This window comes from Colias croceus, chromosome 9, assembly GCF_905220415.1.
Source record: "Colias croceus chromosome 9, ilColCroc2.1".
Classification (NCBI taxonomy): Eukaryota; Metazoa; Arthropoda; class Insecta; order Lepidoptera; family Pieridae; genus Colias; species Colias croceus.
In genome coordinates this window covers 1,600,589-1,623,215 of record NC_059545.1, presented here as the reverse complement: position 1 = coordinate 1,623,215, position 22,627 = coordinate 1,600,589, and the positions used below count along the sequence as shown (strand labels likewise).

Here is a 22,627-nt window from a genome sequence, read left to right as displayed (position 1 = left end):
ATTTAAAAAATCAACTAAGGTACCTCTATTATTTTTCTACAATTTTTTTTAAAGTACTATAAAACACTGCGCGCGACCCGATTAAAATCAGTCGGCAGCGAGCCTTCCCAGCGAGAGGACATGTTGCTCGGCGCTCTCCTGTGGACCTATGCTGTTCATAGTAAAAGGATAGCGCAAGCCGCGATCTATCGTAATAGATCGCGGAGATTTTGACTTGCGTTAAATTGAATAAGCGCTCTTAATAATATGTACCTATAAGTAGAGATCTCATTATGCGTATAATAATTATTATTGAAGTACGTGATATATTAAAAAAAACAATTTAATGAGCATGGCACAAAATAATTATTCAGCTAAATTTTGTTTACAATTAGGCATCGTTTAATTATTATCATATTTAATTCAACCAAACCGTGACGTGATTATAAAGCTGAAGAGTTTGTTGTTTTGTTTGAACGCGCTAGTCTCGGGAACTAGGTACTTGTCCGATTTGAAAAATTCTTTCGGTGTTAGATAGCCCATTTATCGAGGAAGGCTATAGGATAGGCTTAACATATAAGTATATCATGTCGCTTGAGTTGGACCAACAGGAGCGGAGCCAAGCGGGTGAAACCGCGAAGCGCAACTAGTTGGTAAATAATATGAAAATTTAGCGTTAAATACAAATTAACTTAATTATACCACTCAAACATTTAATATCCTTTGTATGCAGATCATATACAGTATTATTTCACGCAAAACTACGCTCTATTAAATTAAATGTACCTACCTAGTATGTATTTTTAAACCATATAAATGCAGCAAAGCCGCGGGTTAAACCCAGTGCAATATCGAACGAATTTTTATACGTTATAACATAGCTGAATGTGCAAACGTATAGAAAAACCCACAAATGCAGCAACCTATTGAATCTTGGAAATACCCCGCTTGTAATCAATGCAATATTCGCTCAAAGAAAACTGGTTTATAATTTTCTTATCTAAATAGGATGACGTATTAATAACAGTTACTATAACAGCTATAAACTATAAAGGAGAGTAATCACTACATAGTACAAAGAAAATTCCCGCTGTCTGTCTGTATGTCTCTATTTATGCTTAGATCAGGACTATGCAACAGATTTTGATGCAGCTTCTAAATAGATACAGCGGTTCATCTCTCTTCTTCCAGGAATATTCTAGGATACAATTTGTTAAGTTTTATATAAAGCGAGAGAAGTCGCGAGCTAGCGACGAGCGAGCTAGTACCTACATCCCAGATTGTATTTTATGGTGCACGACCAATTCCTTGGCGATTTTATGGCAGTAGGAACATGAATGTTTAGTTTAAAATTATGATTATGCTAATATTATATTCTGCACTTTTTTGCGTGGTAGAGATTCTGCGAATGATATGAGCGTGCAGATAAGTCTGTAGAGTTCAATAACGTTTGAAACGTAGCGCGTAGTAAAGAGAAAACTTTGGGATCGGTTTTCATTTATAATTACTATACAAAACTTAAACAAAAAATAGTTAGTTCTGATTGAAATTGGTATATTTTCTTTATTTTCTTTTGTATAAAAGCGACCATTTTTTAAACAATGTGTTTGTAAAGAACATGTTTCTTTTTCACTTCACTTTCGCATCTATGTGAACACATTTAAGTGTTTCCAGAAAAACTATACAAAGTTTATTACGGATTGTTCTGTTTATTTTCACTCAAATGGTCAATAACAACACTGCTGTTTCGTAGAACAATGCCCAATAAATATAAAAAATATGAAATATAAAACCGAAGAGGTCTGAACTCTGAAACAGGTTTTAACCATTGGTCCAACAGACGGTAATCGGTAACATTTGGTTATCGAGTGTTCACGTCAAGGTGATGTACAATGCTCGTTATGTCGAGGACAGATTTTTAAAGTCTGTACTTTGATGGTATTGGATTTCGTGATATTCGATAATTTTGAATGGGGCGAGGGTCCTCGAAAAGGATGTTTTGTTGTTATTTTGATGCAGTTTTAATTGTATGTGTTTGTATTACATAAAGAGAGGTTATTTCGAATGTGTCCTTGATATAAATTTTCTGAAATCAACATTTATCTATAGATTCTGTTTTGGTCGTATATTGAGCTTACTTTCAAAGGTTTTAAATACGTTGCTAGTGCCCTTTACAAAAAAGTGAAACCTATCTATGAGAAAGAGTAATGGATGTAATACAAGTATGTTTCAAGGTGATGTTTAACCTTCCCGAACATTGAAGTATACTGAAGAGTTAAAAGGTACAGATGATTCAATGCATCGTATGTTTTGTTTTGTTGTGCATTTTTTGCTTGGAAATCCATTTATGTTGATTGAATTTTGAGGTAACTATTGTGTACGCTATCTCGGTATGCAGGTAGATATTAAATATGAGCACTTGTTCAAATGGAAAAAGGTTCTCGGGTTTCGTTTGCAATATTTGTAAGTTATTTAAACTATTTCAATATTGAAGAAGTGTCGTCCTGTTTTTAGAATTGTGCGTGTGATCTGAAAAGAGAAGAAATAAAAACTCGGGCACTATAAAAATGGTAAGGTTTTATAAGCTTTTCCTGAACATCTTTTGCCATCCGAGGTCATGACACTGTTAATTCGTTCATCCAAATAAACTTGTATTGATTAACTACATACCAACAATTTCATATTTCCTTTCACACATTGCCTAACTTGTTTTCAAATCGTAGGTGGTGTGAATGCAGTATCGATAAGAATGTATTCTTTCTCTTCTTTCAAAAGATAAATATAAAATAGGATAAGAGACAAAGCTATGACGGAATGTGACTTTGCGGATACATAAGTCAGCCTTCGCTCGCTGTAAAAAGGCTGACGTCAGCTTCAATACTGCTTGACATTATTGGATGCATTCCATATCGTTATTTATTTATACTGTTATCTTTTTTTCCACATTTTATTTTTATTATTCAGGTACGATTAATGATTAGCGGCCGTTTTCAATATCCTATATATCCAATGTGTCAGTCACTAAAGTTATGTACAAATCTCCATTTACGCATTCTTTTATTTCAATTTCCAATCGAAGGAAAGTCTATGCTATTCATTTCGTCTGTCTATCGTTACGAGGACGGTTGCTACCAGAGATAACACGCAATAAAAGTTTTACGTTCCTTCATCTCCAGTAGCTTTAATCGTTTATACCTTAATCTATATTCTATACTAATATTATAAAGCTGAAGAGTTTGTTTGTTTCTTTGATCGCGCTTATTTCAGGGATGGTCCGATTTGAAAAATTATTTCGGTGTTAGATAGCCCATTTATCGAGGAAGGCTATAGGCTATATATCATCACGCTGAGACCAACAGGAGTGGAGCACAGCGGGTAAAACCGCGGGGCACAGCTAGTTTTGACGTGGCGTTAGACAAATTTGTTAACTGTTAACTTAAGTATTGTAGTTTGTTTAATAATTACCCTTATTTACATTAATTATATTGTTCTGTACGCTTCTTCGAGTCGAACGATTATATGAAACGGAAGTTGCTATTTTCTAAATTATTCTAAACGCGTAATTACCTTAATACATTAAACATTACATCCGTATTCCCTTTAGAGCAAGGTAATACTTGGTGCATGTGTTGTGAACCTGCATTTCCTAAACTTATTTTTAGGTTCAGTTTAATATGAGTTAATTTAGTAAAAAAAGTGCCTCAGATTCTTCTATCTATATGTTAAAGTTCCCTTACATTTACTGAAAGAACATTTATTCTGAAGATCCATTGCTCCTTACGTATAGTTCATATTATAATAGGCGCAAATAGATTTTTCTATAAAGACTGTACTGTCAGCGACCCTCTTATAAGCTAGTACAAATAATTTTCTCAAGAACCTTTCCAATTAGCATTGAAGGCATGAATGTCCATTCACAACATTAGCGTAGTTTGAACATCGACTTTGCTGACAATGTCGCTAACTCCACTGTATCTTTCTAATTGGGTGTTCTGGTTTATACTACTTAAGTGTAGCGTCAGCAATGAAAGAGGTGTATTACAATAAAATTATTATAAAGCTTTTTGGAATAATCGACCGCCTCCTTGGTACAGTGGTTGACGAGACAAACACCGTGGGGTACTGGGTTCGATTCCCGGTGGAAACGAAGAAAAAAAATGTCTCGGTCTGGTAGGTCACAGAAGGCTGATCACCTACTTGTCCCTAAAGAAATCGATCAGTGAAACAGATGTATAATGCATCTGCCCATGGGGACATGGGACATGGGACTTCACTTTTTTGGCATAGATGATGAGGTCTCTATAGTGATAGGATTATGATATGGAAGGATTGGTGGAATATGTTGCGAATTATTTAACGATTAAGGTAAATTATTTACACAACGCGCGTGTAGACTGTGGTAGTTATGTGGTCACGACCGTGTTAGCATGATATACCTCATTAGAGGATTAGTTATTTGTTAATCCTATTTGCGGTGAATCTAATACAAATTATGCTGATAAAAGTTTTCCTTCGATAAATTTTGCGTTGCTGACCGTACTTTGTATACTGCTAGACTTAAGACTGCTTAAGGCCAGGTCAGAAAGGCGACAAATAATGCTAAGCTAGACATTTTTATGGATTCTTAAGAAGCGAAACTCTCACTAGGTTTTCTTTTGATATCCCCGGTATATATTTTTTTTGTCGTAAAAGCCAAGTAAAAGCCATACAAATTTTTCGTACAAACAACTTTCTTTTTTCTTGTCTGGAACTTTTACAATGTACATACATACTTGATAACCTTGAGAGTCAATATAGTTTTGTAAATACAGTTAATAGATATAGAATTTAAAGACCCAAATACCAAAAATTCACTTACTTTAAACGTAGATATTTCATATTGTCTTTGTTGATAACTAAAACAATAAACTAGGAATTTTAAGGGCTTTATCACAGAACAAATAAATTATTTGTTCTGTGGGCTTTATCGCAGTATCTTAAATCTTAATATCATAATAATCAATGCATTTCATTGAGTTTATTGCTTCATTGTATTTGTTACTATGAGACTGTAAGTTGCGATAAATTGCATTGTAAACTGTAAAGAGGAAGACGATGTTTTATTCTCTTTGTAAAAGCTACTAAGGATCACTGAAGGCATTGTCCCATTCAAATTTATATCTATTATATACGATCGAGGATCCTGGTAGTCTACATTGGATATTCTTATTACATAGTATGGACTTGCTTGAATTTTCTTAACGTATCGAAACGAAATACGTAAAACGAATAAAACGAAAATACATAATATGTAATATTGCGACACGAGGGAGGATTACTCTCAAATACGGACTTGCAGACGATACAAGGTATTGATACCTACATAGATAATATTATCTAGTTATTATCATCTGATTATCGTCCGATAGCATGAACAGGCGATTGACCATCGCCTTCTAATCCACCATAATTTTTGTTTTGGAACGATTCCATTTTATAATTTTCTTGTTACACATTATTTAAACCATAAAAACTTTCAGCTATGATAAACAAGTTTTACTGTAAATAATTAATTAAAAGGTACCTATGCCCACTAAATTAGAAAATCATTTTGTTTCGTAAAGAGCTCTAAGCTCTCTAGGGTATGTTTTTTAATAATATGTAATTTATAATTCCAAGGTATTATAATATTATATGGATCAGAATGTGTTCTTGATAACCGGTTTAAAACTATAACTAGGTCACTGCAGGTCGACAGGGCAAAGCATCAGGTCTTATACGTACTTTTGTGTAAAAAAATAGCGTATGTGCTCATGTGTCAGAAGTGAAAATTCTTTGGCAAGATTCATAGACCGTACAAAAATCGTTTTCTAACTGCATATTGTGCTTAACTATATAACACTTTTAAGTTGTAGACTGGAATCAAATATTTCTTAAAGCTATGCTGACCTACAGGCTACAGCTATTGTTTTTTTCTGTATTGTTAGATACTCTTGAGGATTCCTCGAAGCATTTCTTAGCATTTACAAAAGTTGACACATACAATTAACGTTTGTTAGCGTACCGATTTGTTTTATTTATCAATATTTTCGTTCTCTATTAATCCAGGTTTTCTTATCTTTTTTTATCACCTGTCTTGATATGAGTATGTTTTGTTTGTAAATAAAGGTAGGGTATCTAAGCTTATGAATCTTATGTACCTATAAATTATGACTAGCTGCGCTCCTGTTGGTCTTAGACTGATAATATATATAGCCTATAATAGCCTTCGTCGATAAATGGGCTATCTAAGTAGGTATCTAACACCCAAAATAATTTTTCAAGTCGAATCAGTAGCTCCTGAGATTATGTCGATGACTCTGTCTTTATCTATGTATGTCTAATGAACTTTGTCTGCATCATTTAGTTCATCAGCAATTCGACCCAATACCTTTGAACGAAGTTCTAACCATAGAGTACCATATTAGCTGATTAAAATGACTTCACTCATGAATCATTAGCAAAGTATAATTATTGTACCGTGTATTTGTTCTTAATTCGGTGACTAACAGCTGATTCATGTCAAACAAAGGTACAGATAAGACACTGTTTTGTTTTGAATATTGTGGTAATGGGTTTTGTGACCGGTTTTTGTTATAACACGTTATTATAAAAAAAATATACATATACACGTTATTATAGTTAAATATTTAGTCGTTTTATCGAGGATTTGTCTGGTCTATTTGTTTTATATCCGTTGTAATTGGTAAGGTTAATTGGATTTAGTTGTACGATGTGTTGTTAGATTTGTTGTTATTATACCAGTGTGGTATGTTAAAAATGGATATCGTGTACTATCTATTCGATCTTTTTTGGCAATTGGCATCTTGCGCATATATTCGATTTGTATTTTTTTCAATTTTCATTGTGGTGTTTGGATTATTTTTGTTAAGTGTATTACTAAACACAAAACTAATCTGAAAAGTTATTAATTGCTTATATGGCTCTCGTATTGAATGTTAGAGACGAAAGTTACAAGAAAATAGAATATAAACCAGTAGCTATTGTATGGTATCTCTTTTGTCCGATCAAAAACGGATTATGCCGTACAAGGGTGTATGGAAAAGTTAACATTGTAGGCACTATTATCTCAGACTGTATTGTTAACTGAAGATTTAAGGATAGCAATGTTTTGGTTGAAGTAATAGACAATGATATATGGATAGGATACCTACGATTTCTGTGTTTGATCTATCTTATTGCATTTGGTCAACAGACTAATTTTTGCTTGCGAGGCATTTTGGACATATTGCTGTTAAAAAGGTGCAAATATTATGCTGTATAGAAACATAAAATTGGTTTTGTTTATGAAACGTACTCAAGTGCAATAGCACTCTGTACTTTTGTAATAACAAAGAATGTAAGTATGGACTTACCAGTATAGCTTATTAGCTCGCCATGTAGCTTGGAAAATACTTATAATGGTATATATAAAAATCTCGTGTCACAATGTTTGTCCTCAATGGACTCCTAAACCACTTAACCGATTATAATAAAATTCGCACACCATGTGCAGTTCGATCCAACTTGAGAGATAGGATAGTTTTTATGAACAAAAACGTAAACATGTAGGTACCACGGGCGAAGCCGGGGCGAACCGCTAGTAATGGTATAAGTATTTTCCAAGCTACATGGCGAGCTAATAAGCTATACTGGTAATCCATTGTAATTTGTATTGTATGGATTTGTATTAATAGCGTTAGTATTATCTCTCTTGTTTCCACTTATAATCGCGAGAGGGAAGCCGGCTGTAAAAGCTTGTATTATATATATATATTACTAGCTGCTCCGCGCGGTTTCACCCCCGTGGCCCCACTCCTGTTGGTCGTAGCGCGATGATATATAGCCTATAACCTTCCTCGATAAATGGGCTATCTAACACCGAAAGAATTTTTGAAATCGGACCAGTAGTTCCCGAGATTAGCGCGTTCAAACAAACAAACAAACAAACAATCAAACAAACAAACAAACAAACTCTTCAGCTTTATAATATTAGTATTGATATCATTATTGTATTTTCATCTTGATATGTATATTAAGCTTAAATCTATAATAACTTATCACGTTGCCGTTGGTATAAACACGTGCTGTATTATCAACTATTATCTGATAAACGTGAGTGCAATTACTTTATTTAAATTGCAAATTGGATAACAAATAATTAAATTTAATTAATTAATTAATAATATAGTAATCGAAAATAGATCTACCTCTAACGGCTATCACCTTCGTTCCACTGCAAGTATTGAGATTAGAGATACATATATGAGTGCTTTGTAATAGAAAATGTTTATGCATATAAATGCATCAACGTGATATGTGTTCATATCACAAAAACACACAAATAATATTTAATATCCTACGGAGAAAATTAAGTTTGCATTTGTACTCCTATAGTTACTTGGATTTTAATAAAGTTTAAACTGAGAATGAATTAAATGTATTTATATAATTTACCTCATAGAATACACGTTTCAATGCACTAATAAATTAAGTACTACATGCACTTTATATCATATATTTTATAGAAACACAAGAAAAACACGTGTTTTTTTTATCATATTTATACGTCAGCTTGTTCCGATTACGTAAACTGATAAAGAAGTCAAGGAAAAATGTAGTTAATTTTCTTCAATGTAAAGATTACTTTATTTATATTAGATTATTGTTTTATGGATAAAAGGAAAGTACCGTGAGTACCGTCTTTGTAGACTAGTTGAAACTCCAGAGTTTGCTTGTTATTGTCCTTTTGGCTGCCTTACAACTAAAGTCCTGTCCACATTGATCATGTAAACTTTATCTTACTATAAGATTACATTATTGTTGGCATGTTTACTAACGACTGACTTACTACTTTATATCTACTGGCCTTCTAGCGTTAAATATATAAAATATCTCTCATAGAACGATAACTATAAGGTTTGGACAAGACACTTCCATGGCATCGCATTTTATTTAAAACAATTATGCTAAAGCATTTTTCTATTTCTAATCCAACATTTTCCACTCTATGACCTGTATAACTTGAATTAATATAATCTGTACTAGAATGGGCGTAAGTGAAAGTTAGTATAGTTGATGGGCTGTGAGCGGTTAGAACATACCGTGACGGTGTTTTGGATGCCATTGTAAGGTGCTTTTTGTGTCATATTTGTGCTTTATGGCTGTTGTTATGCGTGTTTTGTTGGATACGAGATTTTCACTTTCTATGGTCATGTAATTATTGTGTTATATCGTGTCGCACTGTGATTTGAACGTAGTAGTTATAACAAGGCAGTACAGATTAAACTGAAGCTATCGCAATAGGTCAAAAATAAATTGTTCTAAATATTTCCCAGTTTTAAAATAATAGGAAAGTTGGAACTAAGAGGTCTATCTCTACAAAAATGTGCATAATAAAGCTGATTTGTATTTTAGGTAAATGCAATTTGGAATTTGCAAACGAAAATATCTTCATATGGTTTTTGACCTACTTTCTTGGTTTTTTTATAGCTTATTTACGTACATACATATTGCAGAATATAAATGTATGATATTTCAAAAACCACCAGATTTAATATCGCTTTCCTTGATAATGATAATGCAATAATAATGAGCCTTCATTGATCGTTTTGTCATGTGGGTAGTATGTAATGCACTAGTGTTATGAACGATAATGAGAGATAAATATTATGTTCTTCACATTGTAACACTTGTAGCAAAAATATTTGCATTTTAATCAGTATAATAAGCTGCTAGTGTATTTGGGAAGAATAATCACCTAAAACTCGACTTGTACATATACATACTAAATATTCCCGCAAAAAAAATTGAATCACACATTTGTTTATTTTTAGACATTAAAAATTGTAGATGTAGCGGATTTCAAGTTAACTGAAGCAAATAGAGAACAGCCGTCATGCATAGAAATAAATGATATGGGTAGAAAATGACCAGACCCAAACGAAAGCAGAAAGAAAGTCATAAATTATACAGTTTCTATAACTAATTGACCATTTAACTTTAAAGTGCCAAAGTCAAAAGTTAAACATAAGCTTTAAAGTACCTACTGTATTGCCTTATTAATATCTACACAATATATAAAAAATCATTTACACAACATACAATTAATATAACATTCAAATTATTAGATCTTCTATAAACCTATTAGTTTATAAACAATACCAATAAAATAATGTGTATATCGATACACTAAGGACAATCCAATCAAACGTAGCATTGAATTCTAACATTTATACGACTTCAAACGTGGCCCAAATACACATCCGCGAACATGATATGATGAAACTAGTTAATGAAACACGATTATTATAAGTAATGTATTAATGTCTAGTGACGTAAAAGTGTGCTAGTTCCCAAAAAATAACATTTAGTCACTCGGGTGTATCATTAACGAATGTTGGTAGTTCTTTCGTTCAATTGCCCTAATTTCTTTGGTCATCGTGACAATTTTTTGTCCACTGCCTTGTGTGTATTTGGCATTTTAAATGTAATTTCGGTATTAAGACAGTCCAGATTCCAGAAAAAGTAATTGGGATTTGGGATCGTAATTAAAGGTATTTTTTGCGGTTCAATTCTTTACTTGATTCAGTGAAATTCTTTCCAGATTTATTGTTGGGAATTCTTGCAAACATACATGGCGGTATTCAGTTTTTGTACGGATGCTCTCCTGAACTTGATCTTTTGCTCCCGCTCGATAAATGTAAATTACAATAATGTAATAAACCTACTTCTCCTGAATTCCATAAATTATGTGACAAACGTGTTACTGTGAGAGATATTAGTTTAAAAAAGATGAACTGAGAAATAATGTTGGCTTCGAATGAAACTAATTTGAATTCGAATGGCTTTTATAGCATTATGTCCATTTCTAGGAAGGGACTATAAAATTAAATGCAAGCAATGTCGCACGAAACAGCAGGCATGTTGTAAAATCAGATTGAAAAGCCGTATTGTTTACGATCAATCATTTGGAAAATTAAAAGGATGCAAGCTTCATTGGCTACTGTCTGCTTCACAAGAAGTCTGGCTTCTATCGCAATCTGGATATATAGATATAACATAATTTAAGTAAAATATGCATTTTCCCAATTTAAATAAACGTATAAAATAAATAGCCCAATCAAAGGAAACAAAATATCTACTTTCATATTATGTTTTTGGCCAAGGTAAGGCATAAAAACTTTACCATTCCTAATTTTCCAACCCAGGAGTTCAAATATTGACTGAAGAACTCCCACGTTAAACATAAAAGCTAATGATTGCTTATAAAATGTATGAAAACAAAGGTTGTTATGGGTCGTGTCTGTAACCGCAGACGATTCCGGGTAGACAGAAATAAACAGTGGGTGCGTCAGCTAGACGTCATTACGCTTTGTTGATAGTCTGCCTTATGACAACTGTTTTTAAGGATATTTTGTGATGTTTTTCTTTCTTGCTAAGTAATTATTCCATTCTTATCAATTTTAATAAATCTGAATAGTTAAATATAAAAAGATCTGACTGGAAAGATATTAATACTTAATCTAGGGTCTACTTCGTTCGTACTACGAAAGTTCCCGAGGTTTTGTCCGTTACTGCGATTCCTTTAGTTCCTAATTCATACAAATTTTCTGTCGTATGGAAATGTTTCAGAGATGGTATGACCTAAGTGAAAAGACAAAACGAGGAAATTTCACATATCTATGGGATTGATAGGTTACGTATCGCGATGTGTATTCATTTTTTAAACGACTTCAAAAAAAGGAGGAGGTTGTGTACGTACACCGATTACTCCGAGGTTTCTGAACCGATTTATGTGATTCTTTTTTTGTTCGATGCGGGATGGTGTCGAATTGGTCCCATAAAAATTTTATTCGGATAGGCCCAGTAGTTTTTATTTTATGAGCATTTTTGTCTGTATTTGTAAATGTTGCAAGTGCAAGTTTGAAGTCGGTTGTTTTTAACGCAGTTATCACTTGTCATACATTCATATTAAAATCAGCAAGCATACACTTTGCATGCAGAATAAAATATCACGATGACACAATGTCGTGCGTAGAAAGTTTTGAATGGAAGTTTACATAAGCTGTACTTTCCGATAGACTCTTACTGGTTTACGTAAGTTTTAAAGCCTAAACAAAACTGCTTTAATTGATTCTTGATACGGTTAAATGAATATTGGTGTACAATCATAGTTAGGTGTAGGAATGGCCTGGGTGTGTGGTGGATGGCATAATCCGGGAGGTAATGAAATATGGCGATTAAAGGAAGTTTTATTACGATTTCATTATTTCGTTTAAAGGTATAGTAGTAGATATTATTAAAGTAGCATTCAATACTCCTGTTACAACAATAATTACAATATTACTTTTAAAGAAAGTAGTACTTCGTGGAAAATAATGATCTGCGACAGGAAGTTGCCCTTACGATTACCTTTATTATGCCCTTCACGTCAATTAACGTAAAATGAAACGGTTCACAGACTTGTAGCACTAATTAGGAATTTCCCTTATTCGAAATGTGAATTAAACCCACGTAAATCTCCGTTGATATTTGACGATAAGTGACTGTGAAATTGCGGTAACTTCCCGTATTAAAAGGCGTATTTCGCAACTCTTTAGAGCTTCTGTTTGCTTTTAATTTGCGAGAGTCCGGGGGCAGTCTATAAATAGAGCTACGGCTTATTTGTACGTTTCAATTGCGCAATGTATTTCTAATGGTGTATTCAAGAAATTAATTAAGCTTGAGTATTCATTAATTGAAGGACTACTACACATTCACATTAATTTCTGCACACATAATTTAACTGTTTAAAATACAATAGGGTATTAGTTAAAGGAAGAATATTATTATTTGTTGGAAATAGGATCACTGTTTACTCAACTGTCTCTAGGGACTAATGATTGGTTGTATATTCTAAGTAACTTGATCTTTTAACTGATGCCTCCAAGGGCCTAGTAAACATTTCATACTACTTCAATATAGTATCATATATCAAAAGCAACAGTTGCCATGACCGTTTCTTTAGTGTTTACTTCACGTGCGATCTATAACTGCGCTCTAGACAAATTATTATATAGCACGATTAAATAGACGAAAGTTCTTAGATGAATGAAGAGAATAATTAAACTGTCTAATATTCATGCAAATTTCAGAAGAAGTTATTGGGTATTCTCAAGATTTAATTCGCAAACCTCGCTTGATGCATTTTTTGTCAATTATCTTGCTAAGACGCTACATTTTTTAAGTTTTCATATGAAGAAGATGGATTTTACAGCTCAGCTACCTTTTACTAAGGTCCTCAACCCACACATACCATACCCTCCCGTGATCTATTTCGCACGGTCGATGTCGCTTCGTACCGCACATTGGGCAAGCGTTGTGAGTTGTGACAGCGAATTTCGAGCGTTGCGTCAGCGAATGTCAGGCGTTGGGACTTGTTAAGTACTTGTCCTGAGGAAGGTACTTGTGTCAAGGATGTGATGATTCGTGATGAACGTAATTTCAATTTAGTTTATTGTGTTTGGAATTGGCGGTGGTATGTGAAGGTTATCGTGGTTGTCTTGGAAACGAACGTCGTGCACTTTTAGAAAATAGATAGCTCTGTAAACTGATTTATAAACGAACAGATACGAGCGTTCTTTTTCTCAAGTTTGAAGTATGCAAATAAGTATTAGGTATGCAAATAAAATGAAATAAGAACAATAAAATTCAGCCATTTACAGCTAATTCATTGCAGTAAATTTTTTGTGTAATCTTTATTCAAGCAGAACTATTAAAACTTGTAATATTAGAAGTATTAGAAGTACAATTTTGGAAGGGAAATTCGATCATGTAAATATAATATCAGATGTGCGAATAAATAGAGTGTTGCAATTGATCGTGTGGAACGTAACCGATACGCGAATATTTTAAGATTTTTCTTTTGTAATATCAAATGTATCGTGGATTTTAGTGTATGTTTAAAAGTTTATTCGGGTTAAGTTTGAGGACTTGGATTATGATGGAAAAGAGCATGGGACATTTTAGTATGAAGCCTGGTATACCTACCAATTTGCGATAAAAAAAAAAGTCATTTTGGCGGCAAGAGATGAAACACGTGCCAATCGATAGTACATCAAAATACAAATAGGAAATACTCTTTGGTAAAATGTCGTAATTGATACGGTTTCGGAATAAATAAGAGTTTAAAAAAAATTTTTTTGTTTAGTTTTTTGAATTATTTGTTACTTCTTACACTTAAACGTTAAGACAAAGCATATACAACTTCTAATTTGTAATAAAAGGGTTTCAAAATGTTGTATTACTATCAAAACGAAAGTAATAAACCAACTTTGGGCTAGGGATACGCACGTGCGGTGCGTCACTTATCGACAACAGTTATCGATCGTTTATTACTTTGGTTTAGATAGTAATGCAACATTTTAAAACCCTTTTTTTACAAATTAGAAGTTTTATATGCTTTGTTTTAACCTTTAAGTGTAAGAAGTAACAAATAATTCAAAAAACTGAAAAAAATATATTTTTTTTAACCCTTATTTATTCCGAAACCGTATCAATTACGACATTTTACCAAAGAGTATTTCCTATTTGTATTTTGATGTACTATCGATTGGCACATGTTTCATCTCTTGCCGCCAAAATGAAGTTTTTTTCAAAATTTCCAACTTTAGGTATACCAGTTAGGTTCCTTGCTTTTTGAACTGAATTAACAAATTAACGTAACGTGACGTAGGAGTGTCCTAGAATATGTAGCAAGTTCAAAAACTGCACTAAAATAAGGAGCTTTAAACTATAAATACAATCTAATAAAAGATGAAATGTTTGAAATAAAATCACGACTCAAAAATACAAACACAAATGTGCAAAATTGTGTTGAATCAAACTTCAATGTAATTTTTTACATCAATGGAGCATTGTTTCACAAAAACGTTATATAAGACTGAAATAACAATGAAATGATGAAAAAGATGTTTCGGCACGTAGTGAGGAATGCTGTGCGAAAGAGCAATTTGTTGGACAATCGTAGACGCCTTCACGGTTCGCGGGAGACGCATCAAGACGATCACGATTCTAACCTTAGTATTTGCTGGTACGTATTTGGTAGTGCCAAATATTAATGAGCTATTTTTATTGTTCTTAAACATTGCTTAAATGTTCTATAAAAATTAGGTACTTAATACAAAAAGTCTTCAAGGGGGTCTTCAAGCGAAGAGTGAACCGGTACCTACTAGGGAAGCGCGTACCATCCTTAGCTTTCCATCTGGCGAGATTGTGGTCAAGCGCTTCCCTATCTACAATAAAAAAAGTAAATCAGAATATATTTTATTAATTTTGTGTTATGACCGGTATGTTGTATTGAATATTGGGTAACTACTGTGGCGTGATAGCTTGATAGTGAATTGAAACAAAAAACTATTGATCTATAGACGAGAACAAAAAATATTTTAAATTTCTGTCTAAATACGACTCTGGCCTTTCATCAACTGAATCCCAGCCTGAATGCTAACTTCATTTTGCAGATTAATAGACGGATATTCACGGTTTTCATCGATTTTTTTCTCTCGCAATGGAAGCAACTGTTATATCATTGAAAATGACAAAGCAATACACAATTTAAGAGATAATAATTAATACTTACGTAGTTGTATTTTTACTTTCTAGATCATGAATATGTAATTGAAATGTGTACATGTGATTCCAAAATTTTATCTGTATCTGTTCACCTAACCGTCACAGTTTTTTAAGTTCATATTATGTATTTGTTAGTCAAAAATAAGAAGAGAATGACACATAATAACATTATGAGAAACTTTTACAAAGACTTGATAATAAACATCTCGCTCTTCATCACTATAGAAGATTGTAACTATAGAAATAAGCTGAAAATAAGCTGAAACACAGTAGCGGCGGGTTCTATAAACCCATTCACCCAATCACTCAAATCACTAGTAATAATAAAGAGCATGGGACATTTTAGTATGAAGCCTGGTATACCTACCAATTTGCGATAAAAAAAAAAGTCATTTTGGCGGCAAGAGATGAAACATGTGCCAATCGATAGTACATCAAAATACAAATAGGAAATACTCTTTGGTAAAATGTCGTAATTGATACGGTTTCGGAATAAATAAGAGTTTAAAAAAAATTTTTTCTTTTTAGTTTTTTGAATTATTTGTTACTTCTTACACTTAAACGTTAAGACAAAGCATATACAACTTCTAATTTGTAATAAGTGACGCACCGCACGTGCGTATCCCTAGCCCAAAGTTGGTTTATTACTTTGGTTTAGATAGTAATGCAACATTTTATAACCCTTTTTTTACAAATTAGAAGTTTTATATGCTTTGTTTTAACCTTTAAGTGTAAGAAGTAACAAATAATTCAAAAAACTGAAAAAAAAAATATTTTTTTTAACCCTTATTTATTCCGAAACCGTATCAATTACGACATTTTACCAAAGAGTATTTCCTATTTGTATTTTGATGTACTATCGATTGGCACATGTTTCATCTCTTGCCGCCAAAATGAAGTTTTTTCAAAATTTCCAACTTTAGGTATACCAGTTAGGTTCCTTGCTTTTTCATATGCAATTCGAAACTGTTGAATAACGCGTGAAAATGTGAATATCTAATGTGTCATGACATCACCAAGCAGTTTGCGATTTTCATATTTGGCAACTGGTATTTCCTATTTGTATGACATTTTAGACACTTTATATGGTAAGGACCACGTATGTAGTTTAAAGTGTGTATGCCAGTTTTAAGTTTTTTTAATAAGTGAGAATATTCTAATCTAAAACTCTAATTTAAGGGTGCGTTTCCACCAATAATATGCGAGGATGGGTAGCTAGGAATAACCAATAGTAGGCATCGTTTCAAACGCTAAACGCTTCTAATTTCATACTAAATGAAGCGATATGATTGGTGGATATGGTTTTTACAAACACATTTATTTCTCGCTACACATCGTCATACATTACCTATTCGTAAAAACTAAAAACTAATATCTAACTCGCACCGAGTACGTATCTTTTGTCTTTACTTGGTAGGTACTAGGTATAAGGTACCTCTTGATTATTAAACTTCTATTATTACAACGTGAAAGTGAAACACACAATTTATAATTACGTAAAACTTTAAAACCATAACAATAAAGAACAATTCACAACTCGCACGGAAGTCGGAAGTCGAAATGTCGTTTAACTTTTATCTCACATTCCTCTACAATCGCGTTTGGAATTTAACATTGTGTTTTCAATACTGTACTGTGCAACAAAGAATTAAATCAATTCAGCGCCATTTTGTGACGTCATATGTACATGTATATTTTTGAATTTAGAACAAGTGAATTGTTAAAATTCTTTGAAACCTATAAAATAATTCACAATCTAAAAGCGACAACGGTTGCAATTAATTTTGATACAAGAAACTGAAAAAATAAAACACCCACACAACAATAATTTCTATGTAGGTACTACATATTTAAAACCGTATTTTTCAAATTTTATTTGTCATAAAGAACGTTCCTATTCTTAATTGGATTGTAAAGAATGCAGCGATATCTGCATGCTAATAATAGTTTGTCAAAACAACGTGTTGGTATAGCCGGTCGGCATGTGGGGCCCGAAGTGGTGCCTTGAATACAAAATGGGCGGCTTATGGCTTCGGAATGCGGTGCCAACATTCCATACGCCTGCATATGGACGGTTTGAATTTTGATTATAGACGCCGTGTTTTGATAATGTTGGTTTAAAATTATTGATGGTAAATAACTAAATAACAACATCTAATACCTTATAACTAATAAGTAATCTATACTAATATTATAAAGCTGAAGAGTTTGTTTGTTTGTTTGTTTGTTTGTTTGTTTGAACGCGCTAATCTCGGGAACTACTGGTCCGATTTGAAAAATTCTTTCGGTGTTAGATAGCCCATTTATCGAGGAAGGTATAGGCTATATTTCATCACGCTACGAGTTACGACCAACAGGGGTGGAGCCGCGGGGGTGAAACCGCGCGGAGCAGCTAGTACAAAAATAATGATTGAATGTCGCTAAAACAACAAATGACATTTCATTTACATTCATAGATGTTATGTTTGTTTCTTTTTATTTTGAAGTTTGGACGTTTTGGCTTAAATTATAATATATGTATCAACAAACGAGAATTATGTGCTTTATCTAATAATATTTTTGTTACCGTTTTACTTAAATTAAAAAAATATATATATTGAAAAACAAAACTCACGATTGTCAATAACACCAAACAATGAAATGATACGAATGTAATGAATGATACACATTCTTGCGCGGCATTTGTCACGCGCCAAAAACTACAGATTAAATAAATGTTAGGCGGTGGCACTCGCTCATACAGCCACAATTATGTTTATTTTTATTTATTTATTCGTGTATATAAATCTGGAATTTAGAATATAATAGAAAGATAATGAGGGGAATAATGGACAAGGTTTAATTTTGTGAATATGATGATGTGACCAATTTACTAAACGCTACGTAAATATAGGCACTTATCATATTGTTAATACAATATTGCTAAGATATTCTGACCTTACATTATGCATGGAATCGGAGGTCAAGCTTACACTATTGACTATACAATATACATTGGTGACGTCACAACTCGTCGCGGCTGTTGTAAAAAACGAGTTCAATATACAGATGTAGATTTTGTTTTGGTTTTTAGGTACTTACTTCGAAAATTTTATTGATAAATAATTCAGAGGTTTTATATAATGGTGCTAACGTTTGTGAGCGGCCATCTTTGTTATCGTTTTAAAACCATAATAGGACATAAGATGCGCATGTTTATTATTTAGTTATATTAATTGGTTTTATAGAATGTTCTAGTTTATTTAATTCGTACAAGCTTTGTTTTTCTATTACGTAGTATCATGTTTGTTAAAACAGCTGTTGCTATTATGACGGTGAACGAATGGATCGTCGCGGGTTTTTTTGTTTTTAAAAACTTGTTTTATGCCAGCTACAAAGTAATGTTTTTTGGTTGGTGTTCTCGTGTCATCGTCCGTATTAAATTTCAATCATATAGATAAAATCTCATGTTAAAAGTTTGTACTCAATATCATATTATAATATTATACATACTTGTATATATTTTTAAGATGATACCCTGTATATTTTGTAAGAAAAATCCTGTAACTAAATAATTGTATCGAACTGATCTAGCGTGATCACTATAACTGCGTTATCGTGATAATTGTTAAGTAACGAGAATCCTTCAAGGCTCATTATTACATCAGTTATCGGACATGCCATTATTTTTACAACTAGGTTATATTCCATTTAGAGCATTCGATCAATAGCAATTTCATAATTACATTGATTATTTCTTCAATATGAACTGGCTTCAGATGCTTTGATAATGTTTCAGATTCTACAAATCCATTTTTATGCACTTTACGTTATTGTGATGCAGGCGTTGTTCGGCTACAAATGTTCATTCCATATAATATTACATTTTTCATCTCCGTAAAATTTTCTTTCACTGTAAATATAAAGTGTGTGTGTACACTTTCCGATGTGAAAATGGAACGTGGATAATTTTGCATTTATAATATTAAGTTCGATATAACAGTTTACAAGTTTATAACCTAGATATCAAGTAAATATTACCGTAATAGTAAATTTTTCATTACTAAGGGAATACCTTTAAAGGAGCCAGATTATGAATGAAAAAGAAACGCACGGAAATCCGCCTCGGACATAATTAATATGTATCTCAATTATGCTATTTCTTCATTAAAACCTTTATCAATATGACCGTATATGTAGAATTATCATATGATTAATTGGCTCCTTATTGACGTGGGAGATCCAATGTTGAGGTCACGCTTGCATCGGGGTTATCACGATACAATAGAATATATGTATGACATAGAATGGAATATTACTGATCTGTAGAGGGAATTAAATCAGAATGTTCTAGTACCTAGTACAAGTACCTATAAAAACATTTATGCGAATAAAACAATCTCATTCGTACCTTCGACTGTTTCGAAGGATCAAGATTCAAGGTATTTAATGTTATGACAATGTGCTGCAATCTTCGACCTTTCTTTTTATTTGTATTATCGCCATCATCATCACTTTCATCAACAGCCCATAATATTACCACCTGCAGAGAACGGCTTCTGTAAGAGCTTAAACAAGGCTGAACCAATCCTTTATTATATTATCTACAACAATATACAAATATTATGGCACTTGAAGTTTTCTTCTTTCTTGGTGTGGATTGGTTTTCTAAACACTACTCATATCAAGAGTTACGATACAGCTAATAATAAAACACCTTAAACGAATATACTTAATGTTTTGATAATACGCCAAGAGTGCTCGTAAACCTCAATAGTGGATAATCACCGTAAAAGAGGTTGGCTGGCAGCCAGAAGTTAGATTTGATGCGTAGTTCTTAAACTGTTTATGATTTTTTATGGAGAATCATGTAGTGGATAATATATGGTGTGATGAGATGGTTTAGGAAAAGAAGCTTAATATTGTTAGAATATAATAATTTGCAGGCGACTAGACATCTGTTAAGCCTAGCCCCTAGCCGTTAATTTTTTCATATTTTTATTCATTTTTTAGTTCTATTAGTTCCTGTGAAAATAGACCTAGAAATTATTTAAAGTTTCCATCAAAATGCTAATATTTACAAACATCATTTCGCCTTCCAATGTTTACAAACATCGATTTCCTTGTATCAACATAAAAACCGGTCAAATGTCCAATGAATATAAAAACACGGTGATACAGGAAAAACAATATATAGGTACGTAATATATTTATTTATGATACTAGTGGCCATGCCATTACAATCTTAAATCATGAACTACAATAGCGAAACGAAACAATAGCGAATAGCGCATAAACTTGGTTCACATAAACCTTGCATAATTCAGAAGCTAATGTAACAAAAAGTCATGCGCCCGCGCCGCGCTCCGTGCCGGCCCGCGCTTGGTACCGAACCTATAAGAATTCTGTGCTATAAGTTCACATGGTTTCAAACTTAATTCAATACATTCTTTAGGTAATTGCGTATGTACATGTATGTATGAAGAGTCTTTAGGTCAATTTGTATAGGATGGATAGATGAAGGGAATTTGGGCAAGATGGTATAGTAATCTATACCAGTAAGAGATAGGCGGTAGGAATTATAGTGACCTCGTGACTGTTTTGTTGTTTATGTAATAAGGATTAAGTGGTAGATTCTAGTCAATAAATGCGTGAATAAAGGTGTATAATATGAGAGTTTGAAGCAGGTTAAATTCCGTAGTTGACATTGTTTGGTTTTGTTGTGTAGGTATGGAAATAATACAGTCAGAAAACCATGGGTTCAAATTATGGAGTCTTTATTGATGATTATTATGAAATCTGAAATATGAAGTATTTATTTGTCAATGTAATTATTTCCTTAATTCTGTTATCGTTAACTTTTATTTGATGAAGGGGATCTAAAGCATAATTTGCGACTAACACCTTTATACTCTAAAATCGAAGAGTCATATTTCCATGAGCCTTTAAAAACCGTCTCACGACATTAAAACCAATGGACTGTATGTATGATCGAACACTCGTAGTAACGATAAATAGTCTCACTATAAGTATTAAGTACATTATGAATATGATCTACAGAATAAAGAACCGGTTCATCTACAGCTGCACTATAACAAGATGATTATATGAGCATTTTAATTGACTCTGTTTGTCTAAGTACCGGATGTGTAGCGTTTCTATGTAAACAAATACGTCCTCTTGTCTGTATGGTATTCTAAGAATGTGCTTCGTTTTTCTTCTATATAGCTTTGATGTTAAGAATTTATGTAATCAAGTAATCCTGTGTTTTTTATAGACGTGAAGAAAAGTAATATTTACGAGTGTAGTAGTGTGTTAGGATCTGATTTTATGAAATTGTATAAATCCATACTAATATTATAAATGCGAAAGTAAATCTGTCTGTCTATCTGTTACTCAATCACGCCTAAACTACTGAACCAATTTTCATGAAATTTGGTATGGAGATATTTTGATACCCGAGAAAGGACATAGGCTACTTTTTCCCGGGAAAATGATGCAATCCCGGAAATCCCACGGGAACGGGAACTATGCAGGTTTTTCTTTGACTGCGCGGGCGAAGCCGCGGGCGGACACCTAGTTAAGTATATAGTATAAATTAACTTACAAACAATCATAGTTTGTATGTTATATGATTCGATTTGTAAATGGTTTAATGGACCAAAATTATAATAATTATGTTCGAGAATATTATTTCGTCAGAAACATATTGCATTACATGTTTATGAAATGTTAACTTTCACTTATTATTTAATAATTCACTTAATAATTATGACACTTTAGGTTTGTTTAGTCCAAGGTCAATTAAACTTTATCGTTATTTTATTAACATATTAAATTAACATGAAACGATGTGTTAAGAATTTAACTAGCTCTCGTAGTTCCCAAGTTCCCAAACTGTTTTAACATTAAGAAGTAACGAATAGGTAGTTCTTTTAAATCTTCACACCTACAAAAACAATAATAAAATCTCCAAAATATACTTAATAATACATTTCGTAAAGGCGTGTACTTACAAAAATAGCAAGATTACCAC

General features: G+C 32.7%; 1 protein-coding gene across 1 annotated transcript in view; it reads left to right on the top strand.

The window, feature by feature from the left end:
* Positions 1–22,627, top strand: part of LOC123694130 (TBC1 domain family member 14-like) — a 40,291-nt gene that overhangs the window by 3,449 nt on the left and 14,215 nt on the right. The window lies entirely within an intron of this gene.